This window comes from Somniosus microcephalus, chromosome 3 (assembly GCF_052327205.1).
Source record: "Somniosus microcephalus isolate GS21.2 chromosome 3, FLI_Smic_1.0, whole genome shotgun sequence".
Lineage (NCBI taxonomy): Eukaryota > Metazoa > Chordata > Chondrichthyes > Squaliformes > Somniosidae > Somniosus > Somniosus microcephalus.
This window is the reverse complement of record NC_140989.1, coordinates 123,358,517-123,375,233: the sequence shown is the minus strand read 5'-3', so window position 1 is coordinate 123,375,233 and position 16,717 is coordinate 123,358,517. Positions and strand designations below refer to the sequence as shown.

Sequence of the window (16,717 nt, the reverse complement as noted above, 5' to 3'; positions counted from 1 at the left end):
TAGGACCCATGCGGGTACCCATAGCAACACCTTTGATTTGGAGGAAATGAGTGGAGTTAAAGGAGAAGTTGTTCAATGCGAGAACAAGTTCAGCCAGGCGGAAGAGGGTAGTGGTGGATGGGGACTGGTCGGGCCTCTGTTATCCCCAGTACCCTGGCCAATATTTATCTCTCAATTAACATTACTAAAACAGATTCTTCTTCTTAGGCAGTGATGCGCTATCAATTACTCATAAAAGACTGAGAGTTAAGAGAGTAACTAAAGGCTTTTATTAACAAAAGAATGAAGGTCTGCCTCGAGTGGTCGACCGGTCCAGAAATACAAAGGGCTGGGGAGCAGTCACCTTTATACTAGGACTTGTGGGAGGAGTCAGCCGAGGCATGTCCAGGCATGTACACAGTGGAATACAAACAGTGGTTTACCACAGGCAGTCCCTCAGAACTGAGGATGCCTTGCTTCCACATTAAAAATGAGTTTGCAGGTGACTGATGAGTCCAATGCGGGACCTACAGTCTCTGTCACAGGTGGGGCAGACGTTGGTTGAAGGGGCGGGTGGTTGGAGTGCTTGGGTTGACGTGCGCTCCTTGCGCTGCCTGCGCTTGGCTTCCGTTTGCTCCCGGCGAAGAGACTCGAGGTGTTCGGCGCCTTCCCGGATGCTTCTCCTCCACTTTGTGCGGTCTTGGGCCCGGGATTCCCAGATGTCGGTGGGGATGTTGCACTTTTTCCAAAGAGGCTTTGAGGGCGTCCTTGAAGCGTTTCCTCTGCCCACCTGGGGCTCTCCTGCCGTGCCGGAGCTCCGAGTAGAGTGCTTGTTTTGGGAGTCTCGTATCGGGCATGCGGACAATGTGACCCGTCCATCGGAGCCGATCGAGCGTGGTCAAAGCTTCGATGCTGGGGATGTTGGCCTGAGCAAGAACACAGACGTTGGTGCGTCTATCCTGCCGATGGATTTGCAGGATCTTGCAGAGGCAGCGCTGTTGGTACCTCTCCAGTGCTTTGAGGTGCCTGCTGTACATGGTCAATGTCTCTGAGGCATACAGCAGGGTGGGTATCACTGCTGCTCTGTAGACCATGAGCTTAGTGCCGGGTTTGAGGTCCTGGTCTTCAAACACACTCTTCCTCAGGCGACCGAAGGCTGCACTGGCACACTGAAAGCGGTGTTGGACTTTGTTGTCGACGTCTGCCCTTGTTGACAGTAGGCTCCCGAGGTATGGAAAGTGGTCCATGTTGGCCAAGGTCTTGTCGTGGATTTTGATAATCGGGGGGCAGTACTGTGTGGCGGGGGCAGGTTGGTAGAGGACCTTTGTCTTACGGATGTTTAGTGTAAGGCCTATGTTCTCATACGCTTCGAAGGTGTTGACGATGGTTTGGAGTTCGACCTCCGAGTGAGCGCAGACGCAAGCGTCGTCTGCATAATGTAATTCGATGACAGAGGATGGGACAACCTTGGATCTGGACTGGAGGCGACGGAGGTTGAACAGTTTCCCATTTTTTCTGTAAATTAGCTGCACTCCAGTGGGGAGCTTACTGAGGGCGAGATGCAGCATTGCAACAAGGAAGATCGAGAAGAGCATTGGTGCGATGACACAGCCTTGCTTGACCCCGGTTCGTACCTGAATTGGGTCATTATCACATTGCTGTTTGTGGGAGCTTGCTGTATACCGCCCACAAATAGCACTCCACGAAAATTGCTTCTAATCACCGCTCGAGTGCTAAACCTGCAGGTGTCTGTTTTAGCTCCTCCAGGCAAGTTCAAATTATGGTAATCAGCGATTAGGACCAAAATTGTATGTTTAAACAGACTTTCAAACAGGTGTGTCTGTGGTAAACCACTTTTACCGTTCACTATCGTTACACTATAGTTATCACTGTTAGATCGTTTCCCTATAGTTATCACTGTTCACATTGTTGTATCACTGTACGAGGTCGCCTCTTGTCACGCTGCTATACCTGGGCTGACCACTGCCGACTCCGCCCATGGCTCCGCCTACCTGCCCGGGTATAAAGGTGGTCGACTGGCTGGTATTCCTCCTTCTTGGATCCGATCACCCACGAGGGTGGGCTCTGTTATTTAGTCAATAAAAACCTATAGTTACTTTCTTAACTCGTCGCTTTTCATTGGACGAATTGATAGGTATATCAGTGTCTTATTAGCACAGCACCCATTTAGCACTTGTTCTCACCCTTTGGCCAAAATATTTTTAAAACCTTTATTTCCTTTTTTTTTTACTCAGGATAAGAGTCATAGAAAGAGTCCTCATAAGTACAATCTCAAGAGTTTGTATAAATGCTGAGATCTGCCAAAAGTGCAGAGGCTTTGGTCAGAATTTGTGCGCTAAATGAAGAGGAATTAAATTCCTGATCCAAGTTATCATGCTTTCCAGACAAGACTGTACTTCCTAAACTCAAAAAATGATCAGCTGCTTTAAACCAGCATGTTTAAGCTCCACACGAGCCTCCACTTATTCTATTTACTTCATCTCATCCCATCAACATATTCTTATATTCCTTTCTCCCTTATGCACCGGTCTCGGAGCGGGGAGTCTGTATATTGCCAAGCACAAGCGATTGCTGTTGTGTGGGGCAGGCTGGGTGCATCAGAGGGTCTTTACTTGTCCATCATTGCTGTATGTTCGTAAATCACGTCATGTATTTTTAAAGAAAACAGATGGAGTATTTATTACCAAGCAATCACTCATTTCAAGCACAGGCAGTATTCCAGTTGTGTCCATATTAATTATCGTTTTGACGCCTGTATGGATCCCCCCTTAATGAGGCATTTCAATGTAATACACTTTTTATTTTAAACAGCTCGCTACATTACTCTAACAATCACTCTGTGTGTGGGACGCACACATGCAGTGCTCCAAATTATAATCTGGTGTTTCAAAAAATCCCCCATTTCTGTGATAAAATTCCAAATCAGAATGTTAAGTTTTTTTTTAAAACTACATTGCAGGGTGGTCTTTGATGTAAGAAAAAGGAGACTTACCATCAAGTAACTTTAAAGTAAGCTTTAAGTAACTTATAAACACACTATATACACAAGAGAGGTCTTTACCATGCCTCTGGTAGAAGCCTCTTACAATACTGAACAGACCAGTATTTATACCAGTCCAACAGGAAGTGACATATGACAGGAAGTGAGGTATGTACACAGTTCATAGTTCACAGGAAGTGATGACATAACTTCCCGGAAGTTATCATTTTTATCACAGTCTTAACTTCTGAATAAAAAGCATCTTCCACACAAGGTTGGTTCTGGGGAAAACCTCATACATAAAATGTCACTGTCACCATGACTGTGCGGACAGACAGTAACTCAAGGACTGCTACTCACGTGTTCTATAAATCTCCAGAGCCTGTCCCATTGCACCAGCTTCCTTTGACTTGTAGGTAAACAGACAACCAAATCCCAGACACCCAAAATCCTACAGCCCTGGTGTGAGGGGGCGAGAGTTGGGTAGGACTGTGATACGTGGAAGATTCATTTCCGTATCCTCTACACAGCAAATAAATCAAAGTCACACAATTTGGAGGGGGTGGGAGGAGGGGGAACAGGGGAAGAACATAAGAAATAGGAGCAGGAGTAGGCCATTTGGCCCTTCGAGCCTGCTCCGCCATTAAATAAGATCATGGCTGATCTTCTACCTCATCTCCACTTTCCTGAACTTGCCCCATATCCCTTGATTCCCTTAATATTCAAAAATCTATCGATCTCTGTCTTGCTCCATAGCCCTCTGGGGTAGAGAATTCCAAAGATTCACCACCCTCTGAGTGAAGAAATTTCTCTTCATCTCAGTCCTAAATGGCTGACCCCTTATTCTGAGACTGTGACCCATTGTTCTAGACTCCCCAGCCAGGGAACCATCCTCCCTGCATCTACGCTGTCAAGCCCTGTAAGAATTTTGTATGTTTCAATGAGATCACCTCTCATTCTTCTAAACTCTAGAGAATATAGGCCTACTCAATCTGTCCTCATAGGACAATCCCCCCATCCCAGGAACCAGTCTGGTGAACCTACGTTGCACTCCCTCTATGGCAAGTATATCCTTCCTTATGTAAGGAAACCAAAACTGTACACAATACTCCAGTGTGGTCTCACCAGGGTCCTATAGAATTGCAATAAGACGTCTTTACTCTTATATACTCAAATCTTCTTGTAATAAAGGCCAACATACCATTTGCTTTCCTAATTGCTTGCTGTACCTGCATGTTAAGTTTCAGTGATTCGTGTACAAGGACACCCAGGTCCCTCTGAACACCAACATTTGCCAATCTCACCATTTAAAAAACTCTGCTTTTCTATTTTCCTACCAAAGTGGAAAACATTTGCCATGTTCTTGCCCACTCATTTAGCCTGTCTATATTGCCTTAAAGCCTCCTTGCATCCTCCTCACAACTTACATTCCCGCCCAGCTTTGTATCATCAGCAAACTTAGATATATTACATTTGGTCCCCTCATCCAAATCATTGATGTAGATTGTGAATAGCTGAGGCCCAAGCACTGATCCTTGCAGTACCCCACTAGTTACAGCCTGCCAGCCAGAAAATGACCTGTTTATTCCTACTCTGTTTTCTGTCCATTAACCAATCCTCAATCCATGCTAGTATATTACCCCCAATTTTGTTTCATAATCTCTGATGTGGCATCTTATCAAATGCCTTCTGAAAATCCAAATACACCAAATCCACTGGCTCCCCCTTATCTATTCTGTTAGTTACAACCTCAAAAAACTCGAACAGATTTGTCAAACACGATTTCCCTTTCAAAAATCCGTGTTGACTCTGCCTAATCCTATTATTATTTTCTAAGTGCCCTGTTACCAGGTCCTTAATAATAGATTCTAGCATTTTCCCTACTACTGATGTCAGGCTAGCTGGTCTGTAGTTCCCCGTTTTCTCTCTTCCTCCTTTCTTAAATAGTGGGGTTACATATGCGGGAACTGTTCCAGAATCTATGGAATTCTGGAAAATGACAACCAATGCATCTACTATCTCTATAGCCAACTCTTTCATAACTGCATAACAAGTCCTCCCAGGACAGATCTGCTGAAGATATTGTTGTGCAGCGCAGTCAAGCCTAGACAATAATGGTAGCAATGTTGTACGGATTACGCCACGGCAATCTCATTTGAGAAATGCCTGTAAAGCAGTTCTGGAATAGCTGGAATGATCTTAAACCTGCCTCTGGGTTTAATTCGTCAAAGATGACAGCAATGCTAAATTCACTCGCGTCCAACTTGCCATCGGCTTGGTAACGGTCACTGACACTGTACTGGTAGCTTTGCCCCATAAAAAGAAAAATTGAAGAAACTTTTTATGGTACTCGATACGGTGACTCGGAGGTCTAAGCCTGCTAGTCATCAGGTTCCTTGGGCTTGCTACCTCAGTGATCGGAGGCACTTGACTATCTTGAGTAACCAGTGTAAAACCTTCAGGTGAGGTACTGAATGAATACCCTCAGTTTTAGGACACCACAAAATACCTCGTGAAATCCTGCTCGCTCCTGCTTAGCACAAAATCATTCAATTGCACCCGATGCTAATAATTTGTGATTCCAGCACACAAGACTATCAGAATAAATAATCTAGATCACTATGCATGCTCATCAAATTAGCAGATAGCCTTGTCCAAAAATATCCAAAACCCCAACAGTTATGCAGAGTCTCACATTTTCCCACAAATTTCTGCAAGTAACCCCCAGCTGGTTTCTTGGCTATGAGGCCCAGACCCATCAGACAGGCCACCCAGAACCCCCACCCACCACCACCACTCCCATACCCCCACCCCCCAACCCTCCCTCCACCCCCCAACCCAGACCACAGACCCCCCACCCCCAGAACCCCCACCCACCACCACTCCCATACCCCCACACCCCAACCCTCCCTCCACCCCAGAACCCCCCACCCCCAGAACCCCCACCCACCACCACTCCCATACCCCACACCCCAACCCTCCCTCCACCCCAACCCAGAACCCCCCACCCCCAGAACCCCCACCCACCACCACTCCCATACCCCCACACCCCAACCCTCCCTCCAACCCAGACCACAGACCCCCCCCACCCCCAGAACCCCCACCCACCACCACTCCCATACCCCCACCCCCCAACTCTCCTTCCACCCTCCAACCCAGACCACAGACCCCCCACCCCCAGAACCCCCACCCCCCTCCCTCTAACCCAGACCACAGACCCTCCACCCTGATGACAAGCAGTCTTAGACCTCAGTCACCAGATCGAGTGCCGTAAAAAGTTTTCAATTTTTAATTTTTTTAAAAAAACTTTTCCTTTCGGTCTCTTTTTTCTGTCTTAATTTAATCTTTCTTTCCCTCTCTCTATTGCTCTTTCTGTACCGGATTTGACATTGAATTCACACTTCCTTCTCAGTCCTTGAGCGGTTAGTTTCTCAATCCTTCAATCTGATTAGTTAAGGAGATTCGGCGTTGCTTGCCCTGTTCACTCAGGCCCCGGATACCCAGTTTCCCTCGCTGCACCATTATCACCTTGCACTTTCAGCAAACTTACCATGCAAAAAATTTCAAAACCTAAACATGCAAGGGCAAGTCTAACTAATGGCAGATGCTGTTAGATTCACTCAGACAGCAGCATCTGGCTCATTGTAGCATTGTGTGCAATCATTGTGCGTACCTGTATTGTATAATAATTGTGTGAACTGAAACAATAATACATGAAAGGATGTTTAAAATAGCACAAGATAAACATAGACTGGACTTTACTCAAAGGCTGTTTAATCACAGCATTCCTACTCCAAGTCTGCAATACTGATCCTCTCTCTCTCTGTGCTACATGTATTGTAACAGCAAACAAGTATCATTTTACACTTCAAACGTTCATTGGCTTTGGAAAATCCAGAGGATGTGAATGACACGAAGTAAATACAAGTTTATTTCTTTACTGACCATCACAGTGGTGTGCCAGATCACTCACATGCAACATACATCAGGAGAAATGTGTTCAATCCTCTCTCTCACATATGCACAGAGTCAACCTTGGCTCGGATACCACCATCATTGCTGACAGTTGCTACACAGCCTCACACAAGAACTGACTATTTTGGCAAGGTAACAGAGGAATGGCAACACTCAGTAAATCAGATTCCAGCCCAAGTCAACCACCTTCAGGAAAGATGGGAAGAAAAAGGGAGTAGATAAGCGAGGGGGGGAAATCACAATAAATCAAACTTTTTCACATTCCTGAAAACAGCGAGATTGTTCCCTTTGTCCTCAAGTCATTCTTCATTTAGGAGCCCGAGCTGAGAATGTTGGTAAGATATCAACCACAGGAGCAATGTTCCCTTTAAGCTGCGTGGCTGTGCAGTGCTCCAGGGGTCTCACACAGCCGGTGAGCTGGCTTTCAATTTTTAAAAAGTGTATGCGTGGAATTTTGAATGGGCCGCACGGCCCCAAAAAAATTACAGAGAACATTGCACAGGAGTCACCTTCAAGCACTCGAGAACGCAGACTAACCTCTCCACTCGCCGGCAGATACTGCATCAACCCATTACCAACCCATTACCAAACTCACAGAAACAAAAGTGCTGGCTGAGCCTGTGTCACTCATTCCCACAAGGTGCATTTACACAATGAGAAATTTCACATGCAATCTACACTTTATTAACTGAAGCTAAGTGGGAAATATGAGGAAAACGCCCACATTTATCCATCTAAACTAAACTAGGCCCAGATTGAATACTTTTAGAACCACAACACTCAATGCAAAGACCAAGCTGGCTCTTACACTTCAATAAAGGCAAACCTCAGTCAAGAAAATCCATCACAAGACAGTTGTAGCGACAACTTGCATTTAGATAGTTCCTTTTACATCAAAAAGCATTACCAGGTGCTTCATAGAGACATAATCAGACAAAACAGGACACCGAGACAATGAAGGAGACGTTGGGAGGGGTGACCAAAAGCTTAGTCGAGGAGGTGGATCTTAAAGGAGGAAAGGGAGCTGGAGAGGCGGAGGGGTTTAGGAAGGGATTCCCAGAGTGTTGGGCCTATCAGTGGGGCAAAGGGAGCAGGAGGTACAAGAGGCTACAGTCAGGGGAACAGAGTGTTCAAGGGTGGTTTGTAGGGAAGGTGAGGCTATAAAGGGACTTAAAAACGAGAATGAGAATTTTGAATTGGAGCGTTGCGGGGCTGGGAGTGATGCGGGAGTGGAACGGTGCAGGACACCGTGTTAACATTCAGCTGAGTACTGACCATATTTAATAGAAATAAAAAGAAATCAGCAATTTAAAAAGTATAATTTATATTAAAAATCAACTTTATTACAATCTGTTCATTATACAGTCAGTCTCTAAACTAAGGAAGGTGGTTTGAATTCTTCACTTCTACAAGTGCCCATCGTAATTAGAAAAAGAAACATTTTGCAGAAAAAAACTTCAACGTATAATTGGGTTGGATTGGATCCAGACACCCAGTCCGCATTTAGAGTTCAGGGGTTTTGTGTCTTTAACCACTAGCTTCCACTGATTTACACCATAAGCAACAATAGAAATCTAGAAGACAGTAGATTTATTTTTATTCATTCATTGAGGAAGTGGGCGTCGCTGGAGAGACCACGATATGCAGTGGTCACCCTTCTATACAACCAAGTGCTTATTAAGTCAGTTGAGTTGGTGTGGGACTGGAGTCATATATTGGCCAGACTAGGTAAGGACATTATTGAACCAGCTGGGTTTTTAGGACAATCCAACAGCTTCATGGTCACTTTCAGTGAGACCAGCTTTTTATTTCCAGATTTTTTTCAAACTGAATTCAAATTCTCAAAACTGCAATGGTGGGATTTGAACTTATAACCAGGCCACAGGATTACTGGTCCAGTAACATGTCCAGAATACAACCGTACCCATATTCTGCTCTTCCCTAGCCCATTGCTTTACTTTGGAAATCAAGCTCATCACTCATGTATAAAAATGCTCATATTCACATGCACAGCATCACTGCACATGATTTTGGTACTTTAAAAATGCATTAATTCTAAAGTCAAACAAGCATTAGAGTTTACCTGAAATGTTAAAAGGACTGAAGTCTGAGTGCATATCACGTACCATCACACTGCAAAAATAGCCGAAAATAACAAAACTATCCACAGAGCAGACTAAAGTCTCAGTGAGGCATTCAGCACAAATGAAAGCAATTATATTGACTCTGTAAAGGACAAGGATTTTGTTAATTTAACAACTGTCTTAAGGAGCAGTCAGACAATTCTCATTATAATTCACAACTTGGGAGCAAAGCTTGTAACAAAGTATGTAGCACAATCGAGATACTGTATTACAATGAGGCTTCGTTGGATACTTTATATTGTGTTCAATACAAAAGTCAGCATCGAGGTGCAATTACAGCCTGCTAGCAATTGAAACTTGATCTAATGTGCAAGGTACCGAGAATAAGGGGCCCACTACTGGGTCAACCATCTTACCATTGAGATTTTCACTGGGAATAGTACAGAACACTGGCGTATACCCAATCCCTTTGGAGGATAAAAACCACACTGACTGACAGTTACATCAGAGACAAACTACTAATTCTTGTTCATTAATATTAAACAGAAGCAAAAGCAAAATAGCAGATGAGTTACAGTACTTAACTTAACGCTGTAAAAAAAAGTTCCAAAGTTCTCTCCTGTTTCCTGACAGACATTAAGCAATCAACACAGAGGGGAATCATCCTCCCCACTTTGAAGCGGAAATCCCTACACTAGACAGGGACTTGCCAGATTTAAATATGCTTACTTTATTTCCCACTCCCACACAGAACAAGTAGGGTCCCTGCTTTGAATCTGTGCCAGTTGTAGCCACTTTAAAATTGTCACTGTTTTATTTCAAATTCTGGGAGACTTGGGTCTATTGGCCGACTCCACACATTTCCACAACTAAGCCTGGCTCCCCAATGCTGGCAGCGAACCCTTTGACCCAGTATTTTCGTGGGCTGCGATTTTGCCACTGGAGTAAGGAAGCCAGATTTAGCAATATCAACATTGAGACCCAACTGGTCTCCTCTGTGTCCTCACCTTATCCTGTCTCTCTAAGCAACTCCAGCCTGTGGCCCCCAACTCTGGCCTTCTCTACAACCCCACCCTCCTTTTGTACTGCCATTGGTTGCAAAGCCTTCTGGAACTTCCTGCCTAAACCCCTCTGCCTCTCCTCTTCTAAAAACCTTCTCAAAATTCATCTTTTTGCCAAACTTTTGCTCACCTATCCTAACTCTTGCCTTTGGACTTGATGTCTACTCCATTACTCTTTTTATCTATCTTTCCCCCTATATAAACCATCTTGGAACGTTTATTGTATTAAAGATGTTATAGTAATGGAAGTTGTTACATATTTATCACAGGATAGTGGTGAATTAGCAGGTTATACAGGAGCATCAATACACGGCACTCTGGAATAAAGGGTTCCAGGCCCTTCACGCCAAGTTGCAAATTTCAGCTCCCTCACAATGGGGAAATATGAGTGCCTTTAGTGTCTCTACACCAGAACAAGAGAATGTCAGGATACATTGTGCATCGCCTAACAGTGCACTGAATAATATCATTGGCAGAGGTCCAGAAGCAGGATCAGTCAATCTCTCAGCAACTCGGGCCAACTAAACTTGCAAGGGGGGGGGGGGGGGGGGAAATAAGATGATTTTTGTACTTTCAAAAAAAGACAAACAGCTTGCACCAGATTACAAAGCAGTAATTTAATCAAGTGATTTTAAAGACTACTTGAACTAAAATTGATGTTTTATAATCAGAAGGACCAAGATTACTGCTTTAAATTCAATGCTGGTTGCTGTTCATGTATTGCATACACTGTACAGGCTGGATAAACAATAATTCACTTTTCTGATTGATATCCTGTGGGCTGGATAACATGCTATAGGAGTTAAAGGTAAAGAGAAGAATTTAGGAATTGAAGGTTTATGGCATCCTAAACTGGTACTGGGTACAGCATGAAGAATTGTTATCGGCATTGCTTTACATATTATAGTGTCATCAGCATTAAACGGTAATAATGGTGGGCAGGTGAAATTCTCATTTTGCTGCACAGTTGACAATAGGTTTCTGGTTGAGATTCTGCCCAACTTAATTTCCTGTTTGTAGCACTCAACTGGAGATTTGCAATTCCTATTTAACACTGTATACATAGATTGAATGTAGAAACTGAGTAGATCCACATTATAAATGCACCCCAAGCAATTGACCTCAAATACATGCGAGAGCCAATGCACCCTTGTACAACAGAAGGAAACAATTTCAGATCTTTGGGGCCAGCAAGTGAAACCAGTATCTACAAAATGAACCCTTGTGGTGAAGCTACAACTCCTAGTTATTGAAGCCATTCCCTTAAACCAGGATCCGCAATGGACACAAACAAAACTGCTCAGCTTGATCTCAGTAGCAACCAACTACCAAACCTCACAGGTCCGGTGAACCAAAGTCCTTCAGCACTCCAAATAATTGAATACCCCTCTGAAGAAACCCAACTGGGATATCCCTGAACCCCTACCCCAATACAAGAGGACAGCGTCTTCTATCCGTGAAGCTCAAGACACAATAAATGGTGCTTGACTCAATCCCCAGATGATAGATGCATTACTCACAAATCCAATGCCCCAGCACAACCAGCCGTATTAACAGCCTCACACATGTCCAGGATTAATCACAACCTGGGACTTTTTACATTTGACTGACCACAGCTGATTCATGATTTTTCCCAAAATTAGAATAGATTTTGTTTTTCCAAACTTTGGCTGTCTGGTGAGAGTTGTGTGGAACAAAGTGCTTGTGAAAACCTCTTGACAACATGGATGTATCCTGTGTGGAGCATGTAATACATTTTCATCTTAAATTATACTGCGATAATCCCTAAACCAAAAATGTTTATTAGATTGGGCAGTCGAGTAAAATTCTGACAAGGTGAGAAACAGCTTTTCCTGGGACAAATTTACAGGATAATTCTTGGTCATGTGAAACTGTGACTTGTTTATAATGCATATATTCAACTATTAGGTATTAAAGAAGGTTCACAACAATTAGTCAAGTATGCGGGCTCAGTTTAAATCACAATTTTACCATTCACCAAATGCAAGTAAGCATTATACTTCAATTATATACTACTCAGATAATGCTGAAAAAAGAATCATAACTAAAATTGTATTGACAAAATATTAAATTAAAATGATAACAAATCACTCCTATAAATCCAAGTATCCCATGGTGCTTCATCAAGGTTTTCCATTTGCAACTGAAAACCTGCGATGCAAACACTGGCTTCTCAAAGGGCACGTAGAAGATGTGGGAATTCCCAATTATTCTTAAACTAAAGCTCTCAATGATCAGAATTAAACACAGAAACATCACATCCATCGTTCTTGCTCTACTCCCTAATCCACCAATCTCAAAGTAAACAATCCCTTCAGGACACAGAACAAATTGACTTGTTCTTTGAGCAACATGAGTCTTTACATTAACCTTGAAGCTTATTTTTCTTCTATTTGCTTCTTTTAATCCTTTCCTCAAAATGTAACTCCCTTACAGCAGGGAAAGCAACACTTGGAAACGGCCGTGCAATTAGTCACTGGGGGGCTCAAGCACAAACTGGGCTTATTTGACAATATTTTCTCTCCCGTCCCCACCCCAATAAAACCCAAGGGTAAATAAAAGAAGGGGCAAATAAAACCCCGGCGTAACTAAACCCGGGGGTAAATTGCCCCGAGCCCTGGGTCTGGGTGGTGAACCAGGGGGTCAGTGTGTAATCACTCCGCCTCCCCGTCATTTTAAAACGTGAAAAGTTCGGTTTAGAGCCGGATTATTGATCACTGATATTAATATTGATCACTGATAGTGATTATTAACATTAATACTGATCACCGTTATTAATCATTGATATAGATATGAATATTGATCATTGCCGAGCCGCGGGTTCAGGTGCTGCGAAGCCGATGTTAGGACTGCGCAAAGTGCCGCTTCCGGCTGCGAGTCTCGAAAATTAAAATGAGCGATTCACCCGGACCCGACCCGGAGCCCGCAATCCCGGCCCGCAGAGCCAGCCCGAGCCCGGATCGGACCCGCCGCGAGCCGCAGTCCCCGAGCCCGTTACTCAGCGCGAATCCGGACTCCTCTCCCGGGTGAAGACGCGGATTTCGCGGCAGGATGAAACTACCTACCTGCCGACTGCAGCACCAGGTCCCGCCGCGGCTCCGGCTCCGGCCTCCTGTCCCTGAGAAAGCTCAAAGGTTCCGAAAAGAGAGCGAGTCTGAGAGATGGGGCAGGGCCTGGGGAGGAGGGGGCGGGGCCTGGGCGAGAGGGGACTGGGAGAGGGGGCGGGGCCTGGGAGAGGGGGGACTGGGAGAGGGGGCGGGGCCTGGGAGAGGGGGGACTGGGAGGGAGGGGGCGGGGCTTGGGAGAGGGGGCGGGGCTTGGGAGAGGGAACTGGGAGAGGGGGCGGGACCTGGGGAGGGGGCGGGGCCTGGGTGAGAGGAGACTGGGAGAGGGGGCGGGGCCCAGAGAGAGGGGCAGGGCCTGTGAGGGGGACTGGGAGAGGGGCGGGGCCTGTGAGGGGGACTGGGAGAGGGGCGGGGCCTGTGAGGGGGACTGGGAGAGGGGCGGGGCCTGTGAGGGGGACTGGGAGCGGGGCAGGGCCTGTGATGGGGGACTGGGAGAGGGGGCAGGGCCTGGAGAGGGGGCAGGGCCTGTGAGGGGGACTGGGAGAGGGGGCAGGGCCTGTGAGGGGGGACTGGGAGAGGGGGTGGGGACTGGGAGAGGGGGCAGGGCCTGTGAGGGGGACTGGGAGAGGGGGGGACTGGGAGAGGGGGGGGCAGGGCCTGTGAGTGGGGACTGGGAGAGGGGCGGGGCCCTGGGAGAGGGGGCAGGGCCTGTGAGGGGGACTGGGAGAGGGGGCAGGGCCTGTGAGGGGGGACTGGCAGAGGGGGTGGGCACTGGGAGAGGGGGTGGGGCCTGGAGAGGGGGCAGGGCCTGTGAGGGGGCCTGGGAGAGGGGGGCGGGGCCTGGGAGAGGGGGGCGGGTCCTGTGAGTGGGGACTGGGAGAGGGGCGGGGCCTGGAGAGGGGGGCAGGGCCTGTGAGGGGGGACTGGGCCTGGAGGGGACTGGGAGTGGGGCGGGGGCCTGGAGCGGGGCCTGGGAGAGGGGCGTGGTCGGGGAGAGGGGGCAGGGCCTGGAGAGGGGGGCAGGGCCTGTGAGGGGGGCCTGGGAGAGGGGCAGGCCTGTAAGAGGGGGTGACTGGGAGAGGGGAGGGGGTCTGGGAGAGGGGGCGGGACCCTGGAGAGGGGAGGGGGCCTGAGAGAGGGGCAGGACCTGGGAGAGGGGCAGGGTCTGGGGAGAGTCGTGTGGAGAGGGGGTGGAGCTTGGGGAGAGAGGGACTGCATTTACAGAGCGCCTTTCCTGACCTGAGGATGTTCCAAAGCACTTTACAGTCAGCGAAGTACTTTCTGAAGTGTAGTCACTGTTGTAATGTAGGAAATACGTCAGCAAATTTGCACACAGCAGCTCCCGCAAACAGCAATGTGATCATGACCAGAGAATCTGTTTTAGTGATGTTGATTGAAGGATAAATATTGGCCAGAACACCGGTGATAACTCTCCTGCTCTTCTTCGAAATAGCGCCATGGGATTGTTTGCTTCCACCCGTGAGAGCAGACGGGGACCTCGGTTTAATGTCGTATCCAAAAGACGGCACCTCCGACAGTGCAGCACTCCACTGGAGTGTCAGCCTAGATTTTTGTGCTCAATTCCCTGGAGTGAGACTTGAACCCACAACCTTCTGACTCAGAGGCAAGGATGCTACCAAATGAGCCACAGCTGACACTGGGGGTCTGGAGGGAGGGGCAGGGCCTGAGGAGAGGAGGAGGGACCTGGGGAGAGGTCAGGGTCTGGTGAGAGGAGGAGGAGCCTGGGGACAGGCCTGGGAAAGGGGCAGGGCCTGGTGACAGGACCTGGGGAAGGGGAGGGGCCTGGGGAGAGGGGCAGGGCCTGGCGAGAGGAGGAGGAGCCTGGGGAGAGGGGAGGAGCTTGTGGAGAGCGGCGTGGCCTGGGGAGAGGGGCGGGGCCTGTGACACTCCCCCCTCAGGCCCTTCCCCCAGCCTATGCACTTGCTCAAGCACGCGGTTCGTCGTCATCTCTGCATATGCGAACTACATGAACGTCTGGCTGCTGCGCCTGCGCATTCTTGCCCTGTACCTTGTCGAGTTCCGGGATTTGCCGCCTTTACGCATGTGCAGTTCCCACACCTGTTGCCGTCCCGGGCAGCGCATTGACTGCGGCCACATTACACCAACATTGCGCCAGGGCAGCGGTCCATTCCGGAAACTGCTGGTTGCGTGGATCAGCTTCTTGTAATTGCGGAACAGGATGGAAGGGTTGAACCGTTTCCAGTCGCTCCGCCCCGGATTGTGATTTGCAAAGAACGTTCCGCAATAGGCGCTGGGTTCGCAGCTTCCGCTGGTTCGGAATTCCATATTTGGTGAAACACCCAAACACATTAACACCAAAATCCAGGGGCTGCCACGTGTCTGGCTTTTAAAAATAAGCGAAGCTCCTTTTATAAAAAAAGTCGCTTTGCAATTTGGCTCTTGCTGCTTTATATTAATTTCACTTAGGTGGTGACAGTTGTATTATATTAATTTTTTTAGGAGGATAAGGAGGAATAGCAGCCTGATCGGAGTCGCTGAGGATGTTATTGGTGATTCTGAGCAGAGCAGGGAAATGGGACTGAAGGTTGGAAGTTGAGGGGGCGGTGGGACAAAGCTGGGTGACAATGACATAAGTGAGGTCCTTAGAAGAGAAACAGAAGTTGGAGGTCAGGTGGTAGTGGTTGAAGCGAATAGAATAGATGCATTTAAGGGGAGGCTAGACAAGCATATGAGGGACAAGGGAATAGAGGGTTGTGCTGATAGTTTTAGATGAGGAAAGACTGGAGGAGGCTCGAGTGGAGCATAAACACTGGCATGGACTTGTTGGGCTGAATGGCCTGTCTCTGTGCCATATATCCTATGTAATCCACGCAGTTGGAAAGGACAGTGAGGTCCATAAGAGGAGACTCCCTGTCAATATTTCACAATTGCTGATTTATCACATACCTTGAGCATTACGTTAGAAGTTGATCACTCAGTAAGTGTGGGAACTGGCTTGATAGAAGGGCCCTGTTCAAAACGAAGAAAGTCTTGCATTTCTGTAGTGCCTTTCATGACCTCAGGCTGTTCCAAAACACTTTACAGTCAATGAAGTACTTTTGAAGTGTAGTCATTGTAGGAAATGCGGCAGCCAATTTGCGCACAGCAAGCTCCCACAAACAGCAATGTGATAATGGTTTGATGACAGACTCGTGATGCTATCAATTTTATACAGCAAGCAGATTTGAGAATACGAGCTGATAAATATTTAAAAGCTGTCATTTGCAACTTCTCAATGTTGTCTGGTGCATTTACATTGCAGAATTGACTGCTATTGGTAGTGATGGGTAAACAACCTTTTGAAAGAGAAAGACTTGCATTTATATAGTGCCTTTCATGACTTCACAGCCAATGAGGTACTTCTGAAGTGCACTCACAGTTGTTATGTAGGAAATGCGGCAGCCAATTTGCGCACAGCAAGCTCTCTCAAACAGCAATGTGATGATGACCAGATAATCTGTTTTAGTGATGTTAGTTGAGAGATAAATATTGGCCTGGGCACTGGGGAAA

At 47.0% G+C, this 16,717-nt stretch overlaps 1 protein-coding gene across 2 annotated transcripts in view; it reads right to left on the bottom strand.

The window, feature by feature from the left end:
* LOC147121366 (N-acetyllactosaminide beta-1,3-N-acetylglucosaminyltransferase 2-like) overlaps window positions 1-15,378 on the bottom strand; it is a 49,290-nt gene extending 33,912 nt beyond the window's left edge. The window contains exon 1 of one of the 2 annotated variants that reach the window (XM_085981570.1): window positions 15,216-15,378. The gene's annotated coding sequence lies outside the window, so the exon portion shown is untranslated. Of the gene's footprint in view, window positions 1-13,186; window positions 13,302-15,215 lie in introns of those variants that run through there. The other variant, XM_085981569.1, reaches the window with a different exon arrangement.
* Between the last annotated feature and the right edge of the window lie 1,339 nt (window positions 15,379-16,717).